This window comes from Pocillopora damicornis, chromosome 10, assembly GCF_964200805.1.
Source record: "Pocillopora damicornis chromosome 10, jaPocDami1.2, whole genome shotgun sequence".
Classification (NCBI taxonomy): Eukaryota; Metazoa; Cnidaria; class Anthozoa; order Scleractinia; family Pocilloporidae; genus Pocillopora; species Pocillopora damicornis.
Window position 1 is genome coordinate 8,137,639 of NC_142679.1, and position 10,000 is coordinate 8,147,638.

The 10,000-nt window shown below is 41.3% G+C and overlaps 1 pseudogene; it reads left to right on the top strand.

The window, feature by feature from the left end:
• The first annotated feature begins 9,199 nt into the window (after positions 1-9,199).
• LOC149038747 (uncharacterized) overlaps positions 9,200-10,000 on the top strand; it is a 1,021-nt pseudogene continuing 220 nt past the window's right edge.

The window sequence follows — 10,000 nt, forward strand, 5'->3', positions numbered from 1 at the left end:
ATTTTCAGCTCTCGTGTTGATGCAGCAAAGCAACTTGGCAGACTTCGATGCTATGCTGATGAAAAGCGAAGGCTACCGTCCATCGTTGCCATGGACTACCCATATTCTGTTCTTCAGAAGTATTTTCAGTGCTCCTCTAAAACCGTAACAGCTGCAAAGGTACACTGCATACTGTTTGGCCGTGGAGGTGTGCCTGTGGAGAAATTCAAGTTTACCCGTCAGTGTGTGAGTCCTCAAGTGCTGCAAGAACTGACTGAGTTTCTACACAGGGATGATGCCTCTAGAGCTTCTTCGTGTAGAAGTGTACTGGTTTATGGAGAGGAGACGGCTGTCAGGTACTGGCAAGACACTGTTAAAGGCCTGATTAACCAGTTCTTACTGGAGTTTCCAAATGGAGTAAAGCATACATATATTTATACACATTTGCCAACCAATTTCCGCATGAACACCATGCTTGCAGGTTTGTGCAACATCTGCCATGACTTTGGTCACTCTAATTTTGATGAATTGTGTACATTTATCGAGGAACTCTGTTCACACAGCCCTGGCCTCAATGGATCTGCCCTTGTCAAGGATGTTAGGCACTATCAGACTTTTGTGAAAACAAAATTCTCAAAACTTTCACAGCGTCATTCCTCATGTTTAGAGTTATGTCAAAGTCATGCATTTTCGTCTTGTCCCAAGGAGCACCAAGAAGTATGTACTGACATTTCACCTATTTATAATGTTTACAGCTCTGTTTTGGAGTCAGTTGATGGTATCTCAGATCAATCTGTGAAATCTGACTTGACAGCACGCTTGCAAGAATTGTTCAAGGTGCATACTGACTACCTTGGACATCTACTTCGCACCAAACATCAAGGGGACTATTATAAGTTTATTCTGAAGAACTTGAAACCTGGAGAGTGCGTAATGGTTATTGATTATAAGATGAAGCTAGAGCTGGGCAAACGAATAAGAGAAATCCAGAGAGACTGGTACGGCAAATGGGGAATCTCTCTACATGGTTGCTATGTGGTTGCCCAGGTGGATGAGAACCAACGCAGTAGTGAGGTGTGTGACCTGTGGTCAGAGGACACGAAGCAGGACGCTTTCTTTACTCAGAGCGCACTGGAATCTGCTTTTCCTGGCTGGAAAGGGTCTTTCCTGGATACTCTGTATACCTCTTTTCTGGTATGTGTATGTTTTAAGTTTATTATTTTACAATTCATAGTAAATACCAAACCTGCACTTGTTCACATACATGTATGTCTGTACACGGATGGTCAATAACAACAGAACTGTAAGATACCTTTCATATCCAGATTTTACCAACTCTATTTTTAGGTTTGTTTATGTAACAACTACATACAAGTCAAAATTTTTACTGATATGTAGTACTACAAATTTGTTCTGAAGTTTCCTGAAATTGTTTCATTTGTAATGTAAAAAGTCATGGGATGATTGGTAAACTTAGAATTGGATAAGGTTTTACCCCTTGTTTTACCCCTTTACTTATTCTGCAGTTAGAGTACATGTATTCCTTGTTGGTGTTGATCTAGTTTTGTTTATCAGCAGCCAAATAAAAAATCTTTGAGTAAAAAGCTCTGTTTACCATTCTTTATATATTAATTTTCAGTTCTTTAATAATAATTTGCATATAGATTCTGAAAGTGTTGAGCTGTGTTTCTTTTTTGGCAGATATTTATTTTATTAATTTGGACCTTGGATAATTTTGTACTCCTTTTTTTCTACAGAGAATGGTCCTCATTACCATAACACTGCAGTGCTGTGCTATCTTTCTGAAGTAAACGAGGTGTTTAATGTGCAACTCCAGCAGTACAACAATTTCGAGGCAGGTGAAGGCAAAACAGCTCTTGACACCCACTTTGCCCACATCAGCCACAAGATTGTGCGCTATGTTCGCTTAGGAAATGACCTAGAGCTACAAATGGGTGGAATGTTTTGGTATAAAGTTTAAAAAAACTGTTTGTATTTCTTTGACATTCTTTCTCCCTTTCTTTTGCACTGTGATAACTATTTCTCCCAGGCATTGTGTTGTTGTTTTAATTTATTCATCCAAAATATTCATCATATTGACAGTTCATTTGTGTTTCCTTTACCTTTTTACAGTTATTGTACCCAGTTATTTTATACCAATTGATTTATTCAGGCAAAATGCTCTTCCTCTTTTGCTATCTCTCTATCAAAAAAAGTAGCACATATCTTATCATTCTGTTATTTACACTTTTTTCAGAGTATGAAAAATGTGCCATGTTTTAAGCTGAACATCGACAGAAGCAAGGCCCCTAAGAAAATGGGAACTTTGAAGGACATTTCCCTGTTTGGCAGCTTTGCATTTCCTATGGATGGGGAGTATGCAAGTGGATTGATAGCTCAATCACTGGCTGGTGTAGGGAAAATGGTAAAAAAGACCAAGATGCAAGTAAAAAAGCTGGCTTCAAGAGAATCCTGCTTGGCTGGTGCGAAGGGGTCTTCTATTTCATCAGAGCTTCCAGAGCCTCTGGAAAGGCAGTCAGCTGTTTCCACTCAACCACAAGACGTCTACACCATCCCGTTTATCAATCATGCTCCTGAAACAGTGCTGGCTCCAACCCTGGATAATGTTCCCTGGCTGTCCTCTTTCCCTTCACCACCCAGTGGGTTTGCATTAAAGAAAAACTCTGGCAAGAAAACTGTGTTCACCTTAGCCCAGAAAGAGATTATGATGTTGTTTTACACCAGGCAAGCTACCGGTGGCATGCAGGCTGACCCAAAAGATGTAATTGCATGCATGAGAGAGAGAGGAGTGGAGGTACTTAAGGAGCAACAAATAAAAAGCTGGTGGAGCACGTATCATCAAAAGAGGAAAATATCCTTAAATGCCTTAGCCAATGATGGATGCAATCCAACTTCTCAACAGCACCCTGTTCAACCACCATCAGTATCAGCTCCCACTACGCCTGCATCCCAGCAACCCTCGGTTGCCACTACGTGTGCATCCCAGCAACCCTCAGGTCATGCAGCTCCAGTACCAGTTCCCACTTCGCCTGCATCCCAGCAACCCTCAGCTCATGCAACTCCATTGATGACTACCACTGCACCTGGAAACCAACAACATTCAGGTCATGCAGCTCCAGTGCCAGCTCACACTATGCCTGCATCCCAGCAACCCTCAGGTCACACAACTCAAGGAATGGCCGCCACTATGCCTGCATCCCAGCAACCCTCAGGTCATACAGCTCCAGTGCCAGCTCACACTACGCCTGCATCCCAGCAAACCTCAGGTCACACAACTCAAGGAATGGCCGCCACTATGCCTGCATCCCAGCAACCCTCAGGTCATGCAGCTCCAGTGTCAGCTCACACTACGCCTGCATCCCAGCAACCCTCAGGTCACACAACTCAAGGAATGGCCGCCACTATGCCTGCATCCCAGCAACCCTCAGGTCATGCAGCTCCAGTGTCAGCTCACACTACGCCTGCATCCCAGCAACCCTCAGGTCACACAACTCAAGGAATGGCTGCCACTATGCCTGCATCCCAGCAACCCTCAGGTCATGCAGCTCCAGTGCCAGCTCACACTACGCCTGCATCCCAGCAACCCTCAGGTCACACAACTCAAGGGATGGCCGCCACTATGCCTGCATCCCAGCAACCCTCAGGTCACGTAGCTCCAGTGCCAGCTCACACTATGCCTGCATCCCAGCAACCCTCAGCTCATGCAACTCGAGTGATGGCTGCGACTATGCCTGCATCCCTGCCACCCTCAGCTCACGCAACCCCAGTGACGGCTGCCCCCAAGCCTACAAACCAGCAACCCTCAGCTCACGCAATGCCAGTGTTGGTTTCATTTGCACCTGCAGCACCAGTGTATACACCTGCACTACTGATTACTAGTCACACTGTTCCTGGAATTGCAGGTATTATACAGTGGAGTTTTCCAGTTGACTTCTACCAGTCCATGATTGGAGGAAGGTCTGGGAGCAATGCGTGTACGTTCATTGCCTTGTACTTTGGAAAGTGCTTACTGCATGAAAACTTGCCAACACCATGTGGTAATAGTTTGTCTATGGAATGGAAGAGTGCACTGTATACAGCAATGAAAAGAGGTAATGAAATCCATGATGAACTGTTTGAAGGAGAAGGTGTGGATGTTGCTGTTGAAGATGCCGTAAATATAGCAGGAGCACTATGCTTTGTAAACTCAGTCGGACAGGGCTATGATATGTTTGGACATGACTGTGAGGATCAGCTAGCAACAGTGTTCAAAATGCTATGTACCACACAGCAGTCAAGGTGTTATGCAGTTGTATCCTCAGGAAGAACCATGCTTCTTATTGTCAATGAGGATGGCTCATGTATGATTGCTGACTCTCACAAGCATATAAATCATGGAGCTGTGATTGCTTATTGCCCTTCAAACTCAGTCAAGATGCTGGCCAAGTGGCTGCGGGCAATGATGCAAAGAACTTGGCAAATAGATTTAAGATTTTGTTCCGTGACACCTATTTTTTATGTAACACCATAGTCTCATTCCTGTGTGGATCCAGGGGGGGTGGGGTATTAAGGGTGCTACCACTCTCACTATGGAGATTGGATAACAATCAAACTCAGGCTTGATTTATTATTTGCACTCCAAATTTTTCATTTTCTTTGTATTTGGGGAGGAGGGAGGGGATTGTACCACAGGCTCACCAACAACCCATCTTTCATAAATGTTGGTTTTCATCTCAGTCATTTGCACTCAATGCTCACTTCATTGTTATTGGAAACCACACTGTTATGCAAGTATTAGCTTTTGTTAATAGAATTTTGTGGGAACTTTGGAAACCCAGATACGAGTTCACTGTTTACATGTGCACCAATATGGCGGCCAATTGTAAAGTGGTCACGTGACTGAAAACGATCTATAAATGAAAGCAATGACCAACAGGAGAAACCTTCCTAAAGTAGATAATTAATAACAATTACTTACATAAACAATGAAAATGCGAACGCGGGAAAGACTGAGTTCTATAACAATTCAAGATGGCAGAGTTACTCGTTCGTTATGCAAATGCAAAGCAAACTTAACATTCATTTACTTCGAATTCTCTAAAAAATCTTAGATTAGTAGTTTACACGCTTAGTTGACACTTGGAACAAAGTGACTATTCTTTGGAACGAAGTGACTACTTGGTGGAACGAAGTGACCAAAGGATGGAACGAAGTGGTTTGGAACGAAGTGGCCGTAATTCGCGCGACCCTGCTTGCGTAAGTAGCACGAATGGCGACGACTGCCACGAGGACGTCAACTACCGAACACGAATTTCGACGACGTCCTTCTAAGTGACGTCGTCCTTGCATAAGGTCTCTAATGTCTACTCCACATCGTGAGCTCACTGCGGCCCTGATTTCTGTAAACGTTTCTTACATGCTCAGCAGGGAGCTCAAATACGAAGATCCAGTTCAAGTTTTCTACACCGACCCCTCTGTTGTTCTTGGTTACATCCGTAATGAAGGAAAGCGTTTCCACACCTACGTCGGAAATCGCGTACACCACATCCGTGACAGATCAGAACCAGAACAATCCCAGGTGGAAATCTTATTAAGATCTTGGAAGATCTTGTAAGAATCTTATAAGATGGCAATTAAGATGAAGATCTTATTAAGATCTTATTAAGAATTAATAATCTTACTAAGATCTTACCAAATTTCTTGAACAAATCTTAACCAAGTTTGAGCATTTTAAGATCTTAAAAGATCTTATTAACTATATTTAAGAATCTTGTAAGAATCTTAACAAAATTTTTACAACACATGAGAGTTAAGATCTTTGAAGGTTCTTAACAAGATCTTATCAAGTTTATATAAGAATCTTGTGAGGTTCCTAACAAGATCTTATTAAGTTCATGCAAGAATCTTGTAAGAATCCTAATCTGTAAGATTAGTAAGATCTTAAAAGCTCCTTAACAAGATCTTGGTAAGTTTGTTTAAGAATCTAAATAATCAAAGAGCAGTAAATGTAAGTCCTGACATAAGGGCTCCAAAGAGGATCTTATCTAAAGTTTATCTAAAAGTTTTGTAAGAATCTTAATTTTAAGATCAGTAAGAATTTAAAATGTTCTTGAGAAGATTCTATCAAGTTTATTCCAGCACATTCCTAAGTGACTTGAAATGTGCATCCTATTCAGTACATAATAGAGCATGATGCATATGGCTTTAAACCTTGCACACATGATATCAAAAGTGATATCAATAAAGTCAAGTAAGCATCTATGGTTTACAAATTTCAGACCTGATAACACAAACACAGCTGTTTTCTAAAGAGGTAATTGTTCCACTGGAATAATGGTATTTGTAACAGTCACCAATTCAGTGTCAATTCCATGTTTCATTCAATCCGATCAATTATGCTCAGCACACTCTTCGAATACAAAACCATATGAGCGATATGTTTACCTTTAACTTTTAGATTTTGATTTGTTGTACAAATGCGATTTTTCACAAGGTTTTAATTTAACTCTTAATCAGGTTATTAATTATAATAGGTTCTTTTTAAATTGTAACAATGTTTATAGAGATCCACATTAATTCATTAGGTTTTTTAACTATTAAGTGTCACCCTCTTTATATAAAGTTTGATTGATTGATTGATGAGGAATCCTTACAAAAAAGGTAGAGCCTTCTCCGTGACCCTGGAAATTGTTACAATATCCATTGAAGACTTCATCGCAACATCATTAGGGATAGTGGAATCAACACTCCTGAAGCTTGGATACCCACGACCAATAACACAACAGCTGATTTATGAGGATCCATGAGGGAACACCATCTAACAACCGGAATAATAATGAAGATCGAAATGCACCAATAACAGCATATCAATGTGCTACAAATAGCGACACGTAAACAATAACCTCATCAATTAATGGAGACTTGCAATGTTGCGGTCGAATGTCACGATCTACATCAAAAGTGACTTTGTTGTTAGACAAACGAACAAAGTTCATCTCCTGATATCCAGAATGATTCTGTAATGCAGGGCGTGAAATTGCACCCGATACAGGCACCAATGCAACTAAATTTTTCCACTTTGACTACCAAATCTGAAAATTAGTTGCCAAATTGGCAACTAGAATGTTTCATCATGACTTTACTAAGAGATATAGTGAATTGAAAAGATTTGCAAAGATAAATCTGCGGCTAACTTCCTCGTTAAGTTTGTTTCCAAAACGCAGTACATGCATCTCGATCGACAACTAGACGCCATCTTGGATTAAGGTGAGCTTGAACGTTGCATACCATCCATCTTAGTGTCCACTTGTAGCACTTTAAAGATCTTTACCTTAACTTAATTTTGGAGGGTCTATCTAGAATGCTGACAGCGTAAGAAAAAGGTCTTGTTTGTCTTTAAAAGTGGCGACCAGCTTTTTTTGAATTGGCTACCACTTTGAAGAATTTAGGAGCCAAGTGACTTTCAGAAAAAAAAATTGATTTCACACCCTGTAATGTTGTATTCCTTCAATATGACTCCAGTTAAAAGATCCTCATCCGAAAAAAAAAGGCAAAAATAAGAAGGGTTAAAAACACATGTGCACTGAGGTTTGACCTTAGTGTTGACAAAACCTTGGCAGAGCAGAGGTCTAGTGCACAGGAAATATAACATTTACAGTATTAACAGATTAAATTTGGACAGATATTTCAGATAACATTTGATGATTGAGTATGAAAGACATTTAACAGCTAGTTTAAAATAATTACTAATCATGTTCATAGGGAGTGTCTAGAAAGGTGATGAAACCTTTTTCATTTTCGCCTTGAACATGAAGACACCTGTTGATAACATCAGCACATTTCACAAGCAAGAGACTTTCAATTTCTTGAACCTGGAGAAAATGTTGGCCAATTAAGTTTCGATGAACAATTTCCTTCAGGACTACATCCTGCGGTAGAGGAAGGTCTTGGCAAACATTTAATCCAGTCAAGCCATACTCGGTGATCAATGCATAGGCAACATTCAGGAAGAGGATGTAGCAAACCACTCTGCCATTGCATTTCCTCCCATGTGCACAAAACTGAACAAGGTAACTGCAAGAATTTCCTTTTCTAGGATACATCATGCTGTGGAAGGTGACATGATCTTTTGCCATCCTATAGGAAACCACGTATTCTTGGTCAGGACCACTTCCAAAGGCTGCAGAAGGACATTTTGAAACTGTGTCAGCTTCTTGAAGTGCACAGGTTCATGCAGCAGGATTCCCCCTTCTGTATACCGAACACTGGGCCTTTCACCAAGCAGATGTTTTGCAAACCTAGCAGCACTGGGTGTTGATTTGCATTTTTGCAAAACGTGCACCTTGTAGGTCTGCCTTACTCCTAGTTTTTCCACCATCTGCTTTGGGAGTCCCCTTGTTCCAGAATACAGATTTTTAAGGTGAGCAATGAATGCTTTAAATACAAAAGCAGAAGTAAGTGCCAAGGAACCATGGTCAAGAACTTGGGAAGGGAAGTGGAGTAAAGCATGGGAGTTGTAAGTACACTCCTCAATACCATAAAGACTTGGTAAAAGTCTCACAAAGTTATCAAGCAAAACTTGTGCCTTCTCTACACAAGTTTTAGAAATAGGAATTGAGTGCAGGAAACGAAGGGCAGTGGAAAGAAGTGCAAAGTGATAAAAGTGGTCTACACCAAATTCATCAGAAAGTACAGCATATCAAAGACATGGCAGTCAAGCAAAAAGGGCAAACAAAGGAAATTCAGATGCTTTCCAGTGTTTTAACTCGGCAATGCTACGTGGCTTTCTAGTTAAGTCATGGGGCACTTCAATAAAGAGGAACATATTGCCTAGCTCATGACTAATATCTAGTAAACTGTATGCATCTGTAGCATACTGAAGATCAAACCACCATTTGAATAGCTGTCTTTTAAGGATGCCTTCACAAACACAATGCATCCAGTCAATAGGTACATTGTCTGGAATGTCAACTAGAAAACACATTTTCTCCTTTTATGCTGAATATAGTGGTGCCTCTTGCCTCTGCAATTCTATCTCGTCACCACTGCCCCAGGGATCCCATGAGATTGCCCAGCGCATGCGCAACATCAGTGCCTTTTTGCGTGTGATATCAGTTTAGCTGTGTTTCTTTCTCCGGTGAGAAAGACGATTATATTTGGAAGTTTCTTGGAGGTTTTTTGGTTTCAAAGTTCTAAAACGACACAACAAGTATCAGAAGACATGGCTCTGTCAGGGGAATCCAGCACGGTGGACTTAGCCAGCAAGACAACCAAGCGGGACAACAATTGAGGTACGACCAAGGTCAACATGGCGGCGGTCCTGCAAGGTCTTCAGGTGACGCTTGCACACCTCGCCAAGAACTCGGAACTGCAAACAGAAGCCATTCAGAATTTGAAGGAGGAGTTTCTTCTCTGCTCTGGGGACGAAAATACTGAAGATACATCTGCAGTGGATGATAATACGAGTGATAATGCACAAGATATAGCGGCCACTCTCAACAATGTGCTCGACTCAAGCAACCACAGCAAGACGGCCTCTGTGAAGAGCCCTGAATCAGGGCCTTAGAGCGCATTGGTAGACAGCCTGACCCAGGCGTTTACCACATCTAAAGCCACATCCCCTGCAATTGAAGGCAAAATTGCCAAATTAATCAATAATATGCTTATCGGGGAATTATCAGCCGAAACAGTCAAGGAAAGAGTGAAGAAACATCCACCGCCAGAAAACTGCAAATTCCTGGCCGTGACAATGATGAAGGAAGAAATCTGGGACTTATTGCCCAGAAAAAGCTGAACTGTGGATTTGGCTTTCCAAGTGGGTTAAGGAACCCTTGTTACAAGGAATATCAGCCCTGACCAAATTGGCGGGCAAATTGGTGAAAGACATCAATGATGGCAAAACACTAGATACTTGGCATGTGCTAGATCATGTGATGGATAGTGTCGCAATGCTAGGAAACACAAATTGGAAGCTTAACATGAAGCAAAGAGAATTGATTAAGCCTGAGCTTAATCCCCCATA